Source organism: Panthera leo, chromosome C1 (genome assembly GCF_018350215.1).
Source record: "Panthera leo isolate Ple1 chromosome C1, P.leo_Ple1_pat1.1, whole genome shotgun sequence".
NCBI lineage: Eukaryota > Metazoa > Chordata > Mammalia > Carnivora > Felidae > Panthera > Panthera leo.
The window spans coordinates 192,933,021-192,950,363 of NC_056686.1; the positions used below are offsets into that span (position 1 = coordinate 192,933,021).

At 34.8% G+C, this 17,343-nt stretch overlaps 1 long non-coding RNA gene across 2 annotated transcripts in view; it reads left to right on the forward strand.

Annotated features, from left to right (window-relative positions):
* The window catches only part of LOC122228189, a 64,580-nt gene that overhangs the window by 33,294 nt on the left and 13,943 nt on the right, over positions 1-17,343 (forward strand). Inside the window, exon 1 of one of the 2 annotated variants that reach the window (XR_006206465.1) lies at positions 14,026-14,055. The exons of the other annotated variant lie outside the window; for it this stretch is intronic. This is a non-coding gene — a long non-coding RNA (uncharacterized LOC122228189). Of the gene's footprint in view, positions 1-14,025; positions 14,056-17,343 lie in introns of those variants that run through there. 2 annotated transcript variants of the gene reach the window in all.

Below are 17,343 nucleotides of genomic sequence, written 5' to 3' on the forward strand. Positions count from 1 at the left end.
GAAAAAATCTCTTTGTGCATTTGAAGTTGAATGCAAGCATAAGTGGCACAAAGAAAGCGGGTAAAATATCCTTGAGAAATATGAGCTCTCCAGCCATGGTGGACATGCTCAGAGCCTTCCGGGTTAGTCTGGGGCTGAGTGTTGCTTCTGGTGGCATGCCTCATTCCCCCACGGGAGCAGGGTTTGTCGGCTGCTTCTCTTCAGCACGGTGTGTGCCTTTCACTACAGTATTTCACAACAGCTTTCTGCACTAGATTGCCACTAAAAACCACTGAGTGAATATAGAGTTACTCTGGAATGAATCAACCACGGTTTATTTGCTTAATGTCAAAGGCTTTTCTCATTTTTTAAAAAAAGTCTTCAAAATTATCTGTGATGGCCATGTGTGTGTATGTGAGTACACACGTATATATTCATCGATATATTTCTGGGTAATTCACGCTGAAATGGTTTTTAATTTGTTTGTCTTTTCTTAACCAAGATCCATTAAGCAAAAAGGAAAGCTAAAACTGTGTGTAAAGAAGCTATTTCTGTTTCTGAGCTTATTCATTTATGTAACAGTGTCAGTAAGCTGCTGACTCAGAAGACTTCATGCTTAAATGATCTTATAGAAAGGTTTACACATTTTAATTTTAATCGTATTAGCTGTCATATTCACAGATTTTTAAAGTTGCATACTAAAACATTTACATAATATTTTTCCAGAAGAAAGGTTTATATATACACGAATATATATAACACATGTTTATTATATATGTATATATAATACATATATACAAATGTATATAATACAAAATATATAATACAAAATGGAGACTATATGTATGTATATATACATATATACACATGTATATACATATATAATTTATATGTAAGAATTAAGAATTTGTTGGTTGTCAGGGAGAAAAGATTTCAGAATTGTATTTTCATTTCTACTTTTCAGATTAGCCAGTGAAACAAGACAAAATATAATTAAGAAATTATATTCATATAATATTTTATTCAACATATGAAGTGGATACACTCATTCGTAATATATTCTTATTATCTTTAGTCCCGTTCCAAAGGAGGAAGAATCTATCCTGTGTTTTCTTTTGCTCTTGATCCTTTTCTCTCTCATCTCCTGCTGGATTTTATTTTTTCCCCAAAGTAATAGGTCTTATTTTTTTCATACCTTCAAATTCTCCTGCTTTATCTGCTCATTCCTCGCTATATACACAGATTTCAGTTACCTTTTCCTCAAACAAAGTCTCCTTCAATCTTACACTAAATCAGCTCGCTCTCTCTTCTTTTCATTATAGAACTTTGAGAAGGTCTTTGCTACTTTGACTAAGTGTTTTTCACCCACTGCTTCCTGGCCCCATCAGACTCCACTGACTTTTCAAAGATTACCTATAACCTTTGACTTAACACAACTGTGAAATCCAATAATCTCAAATGCATATTAACTCTGCTTATTACTGAAGTCATTTATTTTTCAAAGCAACTAAATTAAAAAAAAAATTTTTTAATGTTTATTTATTTTTGAGAAAGAGAGGGACAGAGTGCAAGCCGGGGAGGGGCAGAGAGAGAGAGGGAGACACAGAATCTGAAGCAGGCTCCAGGCTCTGAGCTGTCAGCATGGAGCCTGATGCGGGACTCGAACGCACAAACTGTGAGATCATACCTGAGCCGAATTCAGATGCTTAACTGAGCCACCCAGAAGCCCAAAAGCAACTAAATTTAGAAAGTAGCATGTCTTAAGTACTCTGGGCACTGGTGTTATAAAGATACTGCTCATTGACTGAAGGAACTTAGAGTTCAGTGAGGACAATGGACATGAAACAAGCATGAAATGTAAGGTAACAACTCATAAAGGTTTATTTTCTTGACAGAGGCACGATACTCGTTATATGCTAATCAAGAATGTTTACTTATATAGGAACATGAATATTTTCTAATGTAAAGAATTCCATAATTTATTGGAACTTAAGAGATATGTTAGACCTGGAAAATGATATTATTTACAAAAAACTTTGATTTCATAGATATAAACCATGAATTTTCAATTCAGTAACTGTTTAACATAAGCAAATAACAGCATCACACTTTTAAAAAATTAAGGCAAGTTGTTTAATTCTCCAAATAACTGTTTTTCTATGCCATGGAAATGCACGTGTTACACCTTCTAGAATTCTCTCATAGTTTGTTAAAACCTGATTATTATCTTTCAAATGCTTAAATCCATATGACACGTGGTCGAGAATTCTGTAATATTTAGTGTATTTGTATTTGTATAGAGATATAGATAAATAAATAGATAACACACAGTTTCCTAGGTAAAGTGATACATGTCATTTTAAGAAGTCAGGTGGTTACCCATTTTAAAAAATTTGTATGCCCTATGATAAATCAAACTCCGATTATTTCAGGAAGGGAAATTTTATAAACCTACAGAGGAAGGAAAACCTAGAGCTCTTATGAAGACAGTGTAAGTAAGATCTTACACTGAAGACTCTGAATAATGGGTCAAGACCGAAATCTCCTTGAAAAACAGGAATTTTCCTTGATCATTTTTATAATCTGTGTAATACAGAACCTTGCATAACTGTGCAGGAAACAAACCCACAAAACACTAAGTGCCTGCTGGAGTTGTGCTCCCATCTGAATAATGTGGCCCCAAGCAGTTTCTTTACAATTCACCAAAAGTTTGTCATGTGTTTTGGCTTTCATGGGCACAGCTGATTGACCAAACTCTTTAGCCAACAGACATTGTCTATATAGGCTAGATATCCAGAGCCCATAGACGGTGAGGTGACTGAGTTTGAGAACTCTGCTCGTATGAAATGGAGACTATAAGGATACTCATTCATACCTCTCTTTTGACTTCAGGAGAGAGGAGTAGAATAAGGAACTGTATTACAGAATCAAGGATAATGGTAGAGTCAAAAACAGGAAAGAAACTTGGTCATAATTACTGGGAAATCAATAGAGTGGGAGGAATCAAAAACTGGCTTCTAAAAAGATGGCAGGCAGGTGTCCAGGGTTTCTTTTGGGTCACAAGGGTAGTCATAGTAACTGGAATGGTTTCAATTGTTGTTTCAGTTCTCCAAGGCATCAAAAGATGTTTGGATTTTCTTAGTTCGTTGTGTTCGGATAATAAGTGCCAAACAGTTTACCTGGCCACGTCCTGTTCCTTACAACTTGAAAATGCCTAATGCAATATTTATGCACTATTTAGAATTGAATGGACACTCTACTGTTGTCTCACGCATTGGAACAACAGGCCAACCTTACACCATATTATTAACATATAGCTTTATGCTTCTTCTAGTACTTTCCCATCAACAATGATTATACTTTTGCCAAATAATATGCAAAGCATTATGTGCTATTGGTTGAAATTCTGTGCTTCTTTATGTAAGCTGATAATGTAAAAATGCATTACAAAGAAGCCTAACCAATTAGAAGGACTTTTATAATACAGATGCTCTTAGAAAAGTTAGAGTTTAAATGAAAACATCTGCTTTTATTGTATTTTTTATAAATTCCAATAAAACTATAGAAACAAACATGATTTTTGCTAGATGGGGTCTAAATTATTGGAGATTGGATATTTTTGTAAAACTTGGTTGTGTGCATTTGAAATTTTATGTTATCACATGAATCACCAGAAGCAAATTTACGTTATGCAAATTTATTTGGGGGGAATTTTTGAGGTTTTAGCTGTTGTTTTTGCACTTGTTCCCCAACCCACAGAGGTAATTAAATAGTATGACTATAGGGGCGCCTGGGTGGCTCAGTTGATTAGGCATCTTACTTTGGCTCAGGTCATGAACTCTAGATCTGTGAGTTTGAGCCCCGACTCTGTGCTGACAGCTCAGAGCCTGGAGCCTGCTTTGTATTCTGTGGCTCCCTCTCTCTCTGCCCCTCCCCCGCTCATGCTCTGTCTTTCTTGTCTCTCAAAAATGAATAAACGTTAAAAAAATTTAAATAGTATGATTATAAAGGGGAAACCTTTATCTGAATCATTTCTTTAAAAATGTTTTTTTATATTTGAGAGAGAGAGACAGAGTGTGAGTATGGGAGAGACAGAAACAGAATCCAAAGCAGACTCCAGGCCCTGAGCTGTCAGCACAGAGCCCTTATAATGTAAGCCTAAATCGTAGGCTGAACCGAAGTCAGACGTGTAACCAACTGAGCCACCCAGGCGTCCCTGAAGCATCTCTTTAAATTGATGTTTCACTTGGTAGCAGAGCATACAATTTTGGTATCTCATGTTATCTAGCACAGCATCTCAATCATATTAATGTCTTAAGAATGTAGACTTATGGACTCTATTCTTTGAATTATTTTGGACTGGTTTTTACTTCCCCATGTGATGTGCTCCTATGCCCACCATCAGTCTGTTAATATCCTTCAATGAAAAAAATGCATTTTTCAATTTGGTAAAGCTCACATTGGTTTCTGATTTTTTGCTTTTGACACCTAATGGTGTCCCAGTGATTGAGACAATCATTATTTGCACAGTAAGATCAGGAATTCAAAGTAAAATGGAAAAAAGTCACTCAGTTACTCAGAGACATTTGATTTCATACAGGTGATACCCATTTGTGGTGTTAAAGTTTGACTAGAGGTCTAACATAAGATATCCTACGTCACTGTTTTAGATTAGTTGAATTTAATTATTAACCCAACTCAGGGGTATTAGCATTTTATTGCTCCTAGACAGTACCCTCTCTATTAATTATTATAAATAAATTAATGATTTTTAATAGAACATGATTATTAATATTAATAGATTATCAATAGATTATTATTAATGATTATAGATTATTATGATTATTATGATTATTATAGAACATGTGATTTATTCCATTTTTCAGTTATATTTTTATATTTTAAACTGATAATTCTGCACTTGAAATGTGAATTAAACCCCTTAAGTGTTCTTATGCTCATTTTTTTTTTTTTAGAAATGGTATTAGAACCTTCTTGAAGAAATTGCTACATACAAAATCCTTGACAGGTAAATGTCACAAAAAGCATTTCTGACATTGTAGCTTCAAAAAAAATCATAAAAATATCTTTGAAGTAAAAATGAAGGGAAAAGGCAGCAAGAGAAATAGACCAAAAAAGTTAAGAAAAACTGAACAAATAGGAGAGAGAGAAAATAGATTATATGGCATATAGGATCATATAATACTTTTTAAAAATTTATGTTTTACATTTTTTTTTAATTTAAAGGAAGAATTTTTATGTCTGAAAAATGGAATAGAAAACAGACTTTAGAAATAGACATGAACAACATGTAGTTCAGTTGGAAGACAATTAGTTGCAGGATTTAAAGTAATGACATCAAATGGAAACAAAAATTTATTAATTTACAAACTTCTTCCCCGAGATTTTGTGGTCCTGGTCTTAAGCAGAAAATTTTGTTATATGAATGTACATTTATACTTAGACTATGAAGGAGCATTTTTATGAATGTCTAAAATAATTTTATTTTTTATTGTGATCTTTTTTTGTTTCAAGTTTTTATTTAAATTCTGGTTAGTTAACATGTAGTGTAATATTGGTTTTAGGAGTAGAATTTACTGATTCATCATCTACATACAACATGCAGTGCTCATCACATGTGCCTTCCTTAATACCCATCACCCATTTAGCCCATCCCCCACCCACCGCCCCTCCAGCAACCCTCAGTTTGTTCTCTATAATTAAGTGTTTCTTATGGTTTGCTTCCCTCTCTGTTTTTTTCCTTCCCATATATTTATGTTTTGCTTCTTAAATTCCACATATAAGTGAAAGCATATGGTATTTGTCTTTCTCTGACTGACTGGTTTCACTTAGCATAAGGCACTCTAGCTCCACCCATGTTGTTGCAAATGGCAAGATTTCATTCTCTTTGATGGCTGAGTAATATTCCATTGTGTGTATATATATATATATATATATATATATATATATATATGTATGTATTGTATATATATATACACATATATATATGTGTATATATATATGTGTGTGTATATATATATATATACACATATATATATATACACATATATACACACACACACACACACACACACATATATATATATGTATATATATACACCACATCTATGAAGGACCATTCAGAATTTTCAATCTAAAAAAATATAGAATTTTAACCATTCTAAAAATGTTAAATTGTACACATTGAATCATAAATGAGAAAGCATATTGCTTTATTATACAGTAGAAATGCTATTAATCACAGCAAAATAACCATTTAATCTTAGGAAAGACATATTAAGCAGAAATTTTTGTCTCCTGTTGGCCATTGTACATTATAACACTGAGCACTTATAATATAACTACTTGAAGGCTAAATGAAACATCTTGGGGAAGACACTGTGTGATAAGAAATAACATCTCATGAAATCTAAACAACAATACTAGAGCTGTCCCAAATCTCCATTTTGTCAAATGAAATCCGGAGGGATAATTGAGACTTAATTCTTTAAATTCGAGGACAGATTGGTATTTAATATGGTTAAGGTATCACTAAAAAGGTATAAAAGAAAGAAGTGTGATTTATTTTTTCATCAGTCAGGGTCTCAGGAGGTAAAAAAGTCAGGTAATTTATTTAAATGGAAAGAGTTTAATAAAGGGACTACTTACAGAAGAGTACACAGGGCTAAGGAAAAAGAAAGAGATGTTGATACATGCAGGAATTAGCAATGGTGTCCTCTCTTAGCACTCCTGGGACTAGACCTTTCAGGGGAGGAAATGGAGCTACAATTACCTTGTCAAATCACCAACCATGGAAGACAGTCTGCCCTGCAGGAGCTACAATCACAGAAGAATGTAGTTGTGTTCAGAGAAGCTCCCTGAGACAAGGCATGGAACGACAACAACAAAATGCCCCTAGCTTTGTCTCTCTCTGGTTGTTTTGTACATAGCTTACATTGGTAGAACCCAGTCTCAAGCCAGCCAGCAAGGGAGCCTGTATGTACAGCCTCCAAGGACACAGAGAGGGGAGAATACAAGTGAAAAATTCCTTGAGAGAGGGGGAAAAGGGAAGGAGCAGCATGAGAAAGAATCAGCATTGCTATTGAGAATAGGCTTTTGCATTGGATTATGAAATTGTCTTCCTGCATCTTATTCATACATTCAATCAAATCTTGTTAAGTTTATCAAGTACCTACAGAAGACAAGGCCCTGGACTTCCATTTCATATTAAAAGATTTACATGGGCATGGAAGCTCTTGATTTTCTTAACATTGACAGCACATTTGATCATATCACGAGCAATATTTACAGACAGTGTAAGGGATTATGCAACCAAAAAGTGGGCTTTTGTGAGAACTTATAGGATGTAACTAATAATGACAAAAATAGTAAAGCATATGATTTCTTTCCATAGAAGACGCATCTACTCTACGTAACATGCTTTTTTTGGTGCATGTATTGACAATAATTGTGTGTGTGTGTGTGTGTTTAAGAAATAGAGAAAATAAAGAGAAGAGTAAGCTGTCAGATGATAATTATATTTTAAACTAGAAATGAACTTAGACCCACTAAAGAAATTGTATGCATCATGTACTGTGTGCAAACACCATTTAAGTATTTTACATCAAGGAGGGGACTTAAACTGGAGGGGGCAGGCTTTAAAAATAGAATAGTACCCACATAGGCAGAAAGGAGCAAAGGAGCGTTAGCACAATTTGATTTAATATCAGATATGAGATTAGTATCAGTAAGAATTATTCTTTACAATAATAGTCAAGTCCATTATATTCTGAATGGGAATGATTCTTCTTATAATACATAATTTTATGTTATGGCCAATGGCTGTCTATGAGATGAAAAGTAAGTAGTTGATGGTAATGGTTGGACCAAAAAATGAGTAAAATAAATAATTGTTAAAATTGAAAACATGATTTAGTTCAATTGCTGGAATTTCTATTGAATTAGTACATTTATCAGGTAGTCTTGTGAAAATACACCTAATTGAAGAATTAACTATAGCATATTCTTTTCCTATATCTTTCCTCAACATGCTACCTTTCCCACCATTTATTTCCTCTTTTACTGAAATAAATATGATGGTATACTTTTGTATAACTTTCACTGAATATATAAGAAATAAGAAACAGTACTTGTAAGGTTGAATGACCTATGGATGTGACTATAAGGAATCATTTACAGTATATTGGGTTGAGGTAAGTCTTTATAATTATTTTTTAATTTATATTCTAGCTGGACACACTTACTTTTGCACCTTTTTTTAAAAAAAAAGTTTATTTTTGAGAGAGAGAGAGAGAGAGATAGCATGAGTTGGGGAGGGACAGAGAGAGAGAAAGAAGGGAGAGAGAGAATCTCAAGCAGGCTCTCTGCTCTACACAAAACCTGGCGTGGGGCTTGAACTCATGAACCGTGAGATCATGACTTGAACTGAAATCAAGAGTCAGACACTTAACTGACTGAGCCACCCAGTGCCCTGACTTTTGTACTTTTTTAAGCCCATTGTCAATATTTACAGAAGGAAAGAGTGTTCTTTTAAGTTTTGTTTTTGCAACATTGAAAAGAATATGACCAGTGACCAATTTCAGATCAACCACTGGGCAAACATTGCACTAATGGTTAAAAGTGGAATAGAAACATTAAGTCTAAAGGCATGACCCCGCAATCTCAGATCACTCAGCACTTTGAGCACATTAAACCTGAATTTTTCTCCAGCTTTTCATGCAGGAAAGTTATTTTCTGTTTATTTATTATGCTGTCTGAGGTGTTTCCTAGACATTTTACCCAGTGAGTTTCAATTTTACAACTTAATTTACAGTAGGTCATCAGATTTAGCTTCAAGGATATGTATTTGACATTATAATTTTTACATTTATAATTTCATGGTATAGGTTTTTAAATCTCTGACCAAAAAAAGCCACAAAAGTGAAATATAAATTCTATGGTTTATTTTTCACCAGAGTATTATTTTCAAAAGTCAAGTTGTAAATAATACCTAAATGCTGAGAAGCAACATACTGAAATAATCAGCTGCTGAATTTGGATGTGAGTAAGGCTTAAAATTCAAAAGTGTCATAGTATAATTTTATTTGCATTATAAAATATACAGAGGCCAGCTTTATTCATATTTATGTTTTTATTAACATTTTATATTATCCATATTTATGTATTTTATTAACGGAAATCTAAAGTTATGGCTTTCTATTTTTCATCAATATTTTCAGAAACCCAGAATTCACTTGCAGGTATTGCCAACATAAAGCTTTTGTTATATCTTCTAGAAAGAAAACCCTGAGACCAGGATTTGAATGCAAAGTTTTTGTTTTGTTTCTGTTTTTTTTTTTTTTTTTGGGAAGAGTGTAGGACACAGGTTGATGATTAGTTTTATGAGTTAATTTGGCTAGGTTATAATGCTGATGTTGTTTGTTCAAACACAGTCTAGATATTGCTGTGAAAATATTTGAAAGATGTGATTAACACTAAAATCAGTAGATTTTGAATAATTGCCCTCCTTAACATGGGTGGGCCTCATCCAAGTAGTTGAAGGCCTTGAAAGCAGTCAGAGGATCCAGGAAGGGGAAGCAATTCTGTTTCCATGTTACAACATAGAAATTCTGCATGAGTTTTCCAGCCTTTGGACTCAAGACTCCAACATCAACTCTTGCCACAATTTTGAGGCTGCCAGCCTGCCTTGAAAATTTTGGACTTGTTACCCCCTCCCCCCGCACTCACGTGAGCTAGTTCCTTAAAGTGTCTATCTATCTATCTATCTATCTATCTCTATCAATGGATCAATCAATCTATCAATCTAGCTATTTCTGTGTAGTTGGAAAGTGTGATGAATACAACTGGAAAGGAAGTTGACAAGTCATAAAGGAAGGGAAGGCAGCCAACAAAGAGCATATTATTAAGGCAATAACCAAAGTAGGCAACTGCAATGTAATTTCTGTAGAGAAACTCAAGGATGTCATTTAGATACATGCCTCAGAATCATCTCACCCAAGATAAGGAGGCTGAGATACTTAGATACAATCTTCCAAGTGTCACTGGTTGGGGGCTGCCTCTAGGAGCTGTTAATTCCTCAGCACCTCTATCTGTCTGTCCCCATAGACAAAGCAGCCCCCATAGTCCTGAAGAAAAACTTCAGAGAGAGAGATGTCTATGCTGGTAGTTGGGAACCAACCTAGGATACATACAATGTATAAGGTCTGCAGGTTGTGAGCACAGCACTGTGACAGCCATGGGGGTACACTGCTCCAATCTCCTTTCAAGACAGAACCTGCCAAGAGGAATGAAATTGTGGATACTCTCCAGCTGCAGTACCTTTAGCATCTGATGCAGAATTCTGGCAAAGGACACACTCCCTTTGAGTAGCTCCAGCGACTCATTGAGCATGGCAGGAATAGTAGGGTCTGGCCATTTATGCCCCCACTAGACTTTCTAAAGGAAAATCTTTGCTCTGAATTCCCACGTTCAGCTGACTGTGATTTTCTGAAGTGTGGTAACATGGTTTGAGTCTTTTTCTACCCGATCTTCCTTTCTTCCCCCTCTCCTTTCACAGACGATAGACATATATCATGGTCTGAGATCTTTCTTCCTTATTCCTGCTAATTCTCCACTTTATCATGTATTAGCCCCAATAAATGTCTTGCATTTCTAACTCTGCTTTGGCCTCTGTTTTCTGGAGGAAGTGTGAAGCAGTTTGGACTGTCTTCAGATTTCTTACAGAGTATCGCACTGATTTATAATGTTGATGACATTATTTTGATGGAGCAGGATTATTAAGAGGTGGCTAACATGCTCAGTAAGACACATGTGCTCCAGAGGATGAGAGATAAATGGTTCAAAGATCCAGACACCTGCCCTTTCAGTGAAGATTTTAGAAATCCAGAAGTAGGGGCATATCAAGATATCTCTTCCAAAGCAAAAAGCAAATTGCTGCATTTTGCAATCCCTACTATAAAGTAAGAAGCATGATGCTTTCCAAACTTCTTCAGGTTCTAGAAAAAGCACATTCAACATCTAGTAATACTTCTTATATGTGGGGTGAAATAGAAGACTCATATTTGAGAAGAGCCTGGCATAGGAAAGGGCAGTGAAGCAGGTTGTGGTCCAATCAGCCTTGCTGACTTCACAAGATAAATGACTCTGAACATGAGGAGAAGGCAGGTTTTGTTATACAATGGAGGCAGGGAGGGGTATGCGTGGAACTCCTACTACTCCCTTGCTTGACTGTAAGTGGACATAAATAACAAACCTTCCCGCAAAAGAGTATATTAACCAATGGCCCAGATGTCCTCAGAAATGAGGGTTTAAGTAGCTCTCCCAAGTAAGACAAGAACTGTAGAGGTGAAAGGTCAGAATTAGATGAACTCAGAATGGATAACGCAGGAGGGAGAGGATGAGTATTAGGTGTAGTCCGGGACGATCTGCAATCATGAGAGCTTTACTTCTTTCCACTACCCTCCATTTTCCAAGTTCCTCTCAAGAAATAAGGATCACAGAAGTTGCTACCCAATGTGTAAGAAGGAGTGGATTTGCGTAACACAAGATGTAGTCTGTAGCAGCTCTGAAGTACAGCTCTCTCCAATTACACGTACGGTAAACTGCTTGATACTATCCTAGAGTCTATTGGACCTTTATTTTTCTCAACATTTTCTCTCTTTGCTTTTTAGACTCAATAATTACTTTCTCCCTCCCTCTCTCTTCCTCCCTCCCTCTCCCTCTCCCTCTCTCCCTCTCTCTCCCTGTCTTCAATTTCACATTTATTCTATCATCTCTAATGTCTTAAGACCTCTAACTGTATTTTATATTTCAGATAGTCTCCTTTTCATTTCTATAATATTTATTTGGTGTTTAAAAGTTGTTTCTATTTTTTTCTGCTAAAATTTACCAGTGCTATCATTATGACCACCTTTTTCTCTAAATCCCTAAACATTCAAATTTTAATAGTTTTGAAGACCTGTGTGATGATTTCCTCACCAGGGTCATCTTGTGGTTGATTTCTATTATTTTCTTTTGAATATGGGTCATATTTTCCTGTTGCTTCTCATATCTAGAAATTTTTAACTGCTCATGTAGTGTGTATGAAGGTTACTAAGACTCCAGAGTCTGCTACCTTCTACATAGTTCTATTCATTCTGGCAGTTAATGTGGCTCAGTTCAAACTCTAAACAGTCTCCCTGTGGTGAGTAGCAGGCGAGATTTCAACTCAGGTTCTTTATCCTTTCATTTATTACTTAGAGGTTGTCAGTTTACTCTATGCAGGTATATAATTCAGGAATCAGCCCCGGATTTGGATACAGTTTAAAAACTGATTTTGTGGTTCCTTTTACTGTGGCTACTTCCCACTGGAAATTCTCCCCTTAGCTGACTTGCAATTGTTTTGGCAGCCCCGAGCTCTATCTTTCTGACTCTTCAAGGCATTAAATATTTCTGAGCATTTCCACAGTGTGAAGTTTAAAGAGTGTATACCAGTGAAAAGCTACACAAATCTCAATCTTACAAAGTGCAGTTTCTTGTTTAAAGGGTAAAATTTACTTCCATTTCTACCTGCATTCGTCATTCTCCAGTACCATTAATTATTTTTTTTCCCCAGAGACTACAATCAATATCTGCAGGAGGGCAAATCCAATATAAGCTATTTTGCCATTTTGATGAGCAAAATGAGTCTGTTCATACCAATGCAATTGATAACATCTTTTCTCTTAGAGCTATCATTTTATTATTTTTTCTATTTGTTTCACTTGTTTCTTTTACATTTTACCTCCATCCTTATATTTTACTGAATAATCAAATAATCCATCATTAACTTTATCATTATGTTTTCCTTTTTATTATAATAATCACAAGTTATTTATTACCTTACTATATATTAGTGGTCATTCTAAAGATTGCCTCATGCATCCATGGCTATTAAAGTTTAATATAAATAATTTTACCACCTCATAAACAATGTCGGGATTTTATAACTCTAATTCACTTTCACTACCACCTAATTTTTGTGCTAATATTCTTGTGCATTTAATTCTTCATATGTTTTACATTAGACACAATTTGTTAGTTTTGCTATATACAGTTAATAGGCACTTATGTATACCAACACATTTTCTCTTTCCATTCCTCTTTATTCTTTATGTATATATGTGCTTCAGTCTAGCACTGTTTTTTTTTTTTCTGCTTGAAACTTTTCCATGAGTATTACTTTTAATTATCTCAGTATTTTTTGATAGAAAGTGTCTTAATTTCCTGTCGTTTTCCAGTTTGTTTTCACTGAATATTGAAATAGAGGTTGAGATTTATTTTAGTTTATCACTAAAAGATGCTATTCCGTGGTCCTTTGACTTACATCATTTGTGTTAAAAGTCTACTATAAATGTTATGGTGCTTCCTTGGAGAGAATGTGTCTTCCCTTCTGTAGCTACTTTTATATATTATTTGTTTTTCATTTTCCTCTGTTTAAATATCATGTACCTAAATGTATACTAATATGGCTTCTTTTCAGTGTCTCCTAAGTCTTCTCTTTTTAGAGCTGCAATTACATAGGTGGTTGACATTTTAACTGTTTTTCTTTTTGAAAAAAATATTTCATTTCTTCGTATTTTAGTCTTTTTTCTGTCTTCTTCATCTAAACATTTTCTGTTGACCTGTCTTTCAGTTAACTATACTCTCTTTTACTGTGTCTAATTTTCCTTGACCCTATCTATTAAAAATTGTAACTTATGGTAATTTTAAATTATGTCATTTCCATTTTATTCTTAATTTCTTTGACTCTGAATACTTTCCAACTCATATCTTATATATCTTTTGGCTGTTTTGATGATGAAAACCATAGTTAAATGTAAGGGTTTTTTTTTAATGTTTATTTTTGAGACAGAGAGAGACAGAGCATGAGCAGGGAAGGGGCAGAGAGAGAGGGAGACACAGAATGTGAAGCAGGCTCCAGGCTCTGAGCTGTCAACACAGAGCCCGATGCAGGGCTTGAACTCGTCAACTGTGAGATCATGACCTGAGCCGAAGTCAGACGCTCAACCGACTGAGCCACCCAGGCGCCCCTTAAATGTAAGTTTTATTATGATAACCCCAATATCTGGGTCATTTATATTCTTTATTACTTCCATTTTCTCTATTATGTCCTGGGTTTTAATTATTTCTTCAATCCCTTGTCATAACTGTGAATTAAAAACTATATACCATTTAATAATTTAGCAGTGGTGGGTAACATTACTTTCCCTCTTCATTAGGGAGATAGAATGGAGGTGGGTCCCCTTAATCTAACCAAGAATCCACAAGACTCCAACTTGCATTAAAGTTTGATAAGGATTTGTCCACTTGTAGTTTGTCCCTCACCTCCCTTTCTCTAGGGTGTAGCCTTCCAAGGATTGCAAACCCTAGGGAAGTCACAGTGGCCACTCTACCATGCACCTGTTCTCCTGAGTAGTATGAGGTTGCTTAAAACTACATCCTGCTCTTCTGAATGTTTAGCTTGGCTTCTATTTAAACTGCTTTCTGCCCGGCTTTAGAATACATCATTTTGTCACAGTTAAACCAGCAGAGAGATCGATTCTCCAATATTCCTCCTTATTTAAACTTCATGTCTCCAGTTTTTATATTTTCAGACTCAAAAAACTTCCATAATTTCTGCCAGTTTTCTGGTGTTTCATAGTGGAAATTACCTGACTTGTTTGCTGCGTCCTCAGCCTCTTGACCTCAGCCCAGTATCTGCAAATACTGAAAGAACACAGCCACTTCAGAATGTTGGCTTTCCTCTCTGTGCAATTCAATCATCTGCATGACTTTCTCATTCGAAGTTCTGGTCATCTCAACAATTCTCTCATCCCTTCAAGCACCTAGCTTTTCCTTTCCTTTCCTTTCCTTTCCTTTCCTTTCCTTTCCTTTCCTTTCCTTTCCTTTCCTTTCCTTCCCTTTCCTTTCCTTTCCTTTCTTTCCCTCTCCTTTGCTTTGCTTTGCTTTCCTTTCTTCTTCTTCTTCTTTTTTTGCTTTTTTTCTAGTTGTCATCCAAGGAAGGTGTACTATGGCCACTTTATCATAGCCTTGAGTGGTGCTTTCGTATCCTATTTTAAAAAGAACAAAACAATTTGAAATAAGAATATTTCAAAATATCTTCTCCAGCTAGTAGTTTATGATGGCACCTTATAAACATGAAGTGAACACATCAAACAACTGATAAGTTTTTGTTAAATTAGATTATGCAAATCAACCTTCACTAAAGTGCACGGTTTCTTAGAGCTATAAAAGCATGTGTGTTCTTTTAAAGATTTTGTTGTCTCCATGAGTTAGATCTCCACGGATTGCACTTCTTTTAATGAAATTTTCATTGCCTTTGTGCCTACTTATGCAATAGATTTAAAAAAAACATGTTTTTTTTTTTCCTGTTAATGCTGTGGGCTGATGATTTCCTCTTGTCACAGCTGCTAATTGTTTAGGAAAGATCTTTAAAGTATCTGAACATTGGTAGAAGTATAATTGCTTCAGTGATTTTTTGATTTCCAAGCCATTTATATCTTGAACGTCTTCTACTTCGGTATCTTTAAGTACAATTAGATAGTCTGACATGTCCTTGTTTTTAAAGAGATGAGATAATGTGCACACTCTAAATTTGTTCTTTGGGAGATAGATATGTTACTAGTGTCTCACATTATATTTCAGTCAATATAATGTTATCTTTTGATCACTCTAAAGCAACTTGTCTTTGCTTTTTTCATGATTTACTGTTTTTGTGAAGAATGCCAACTCTTCACAATTTTACACTTGCCAATAAGTATGAGAATAATGTCTTCAAGTTCGTAATGAGATAGGATTTCTGTCTTTTTTGCTCCTTCCTCATCAGGGAATCTGGGCTGAGAAAGATGTGACTTCAATTAATGTGAACATTCAAGATCTTTCAGTTAATGTCAAGTGGGACCTCTAGGTGTCACTGTTCCATTTGTAAACTGTTCTATAGACACAATTGCCGTTTCTCATCCAAAGATCTATATAAATAGTTAATCACCTTCTTACTAAGAAGTTTTCAAATGTTTATTGATTTATGAACACTGGACTTATTGTACTTATAAGAGAGATAAGCGGGAGTATTGTTAAGATTATACTTTGTCTCTACCATGTGAAAATAAGACTCTAATGAAAGGTTCTTTCATAGACTTTGATTTCCTGTAATAACTAATTACAAATGAAAGAGGCACTTAAACAGCAAAATAAATGGTGCCATAAAATAAAGAAGCTCTCATAAAACAAAAAGATAGGGCTATGTCAAAGGGACAAAGGGACCACCTGAAAGAACTATCAATAGCCAAGCTGGAATAATTTGAGCAAAAAATAAATAATATAGTACTGAGTTATATCTCAAAGTATGAAATAAATATATATGAATCCATGTTGGTATAAATACATAAATCACTATATAAATAGATACGGGAGAATGGATAAATCTTCCTTACAAAAGAATTCCAAATAATTTATTTAGATACTCTAATTTTTCTCAACCCCCCTGAGTGCAAGCTGGAATCTGTGACTTCCTTCAAAAAACCTAGAATGTGTAAAGAGGAAAAAAAGTAATTTTACAGTAGAAAAACCCAACAAACATTGCTTTGGTCAAGAGATAAAAGTTAACATCATCAGCCATAAGTCATGTTGATAGTATCTTAATATAATGTGATAAGAAGGTTGCCTCACCTCTGTGGTATCTGTTTAAAAAACCTATAACCCTACTGTAACCATAAAAAATCAGATAAGCCCAAGTTGAAGGTGATTCAACAGAATACCCAACCAGTACTCCTCAAAACTCTCAAGATCGTGAAGAACAAGGAGGACTGAGAAACTATAGTAGGCCAGAAGAAACTGAAGAGACATGATATCTATAATAATGTGTTATCCTAATGGGCTTCTAGAATGGAAATAGGACATTAGGGGAAACACTAATAAAATTTGAATACAGTCTGGAGTTTAATTAAAAGAAATGAAATAAAACATTACATGTGGCTTAACAAGCCATAGTTTGACTAATAGTGTATGTATTATAGAGAAAAATTTTGAGCATTTGTATACATATTAATATGGAGAGTTTTGAGTTGCACAGGCATAGAATTAATAAGTTATAGTTTTTACCTTTGTTAAATTTAATTTCTATCATCTTCCTGTAGATTATGTAATAGTGATCATTGATATTTTTTATAGGCAAAGTGGGATTTAATAGAGGTACCATGCACAAATCACCATCTGTATAAATATGCCAAACAAAAATCATAATACTCATGGCAGTTTTATCACGTCAGTAACGGAGAAGGCACTCATCAGTCTCTAGTCCCACACTTGGTTATCACTATAGCAATA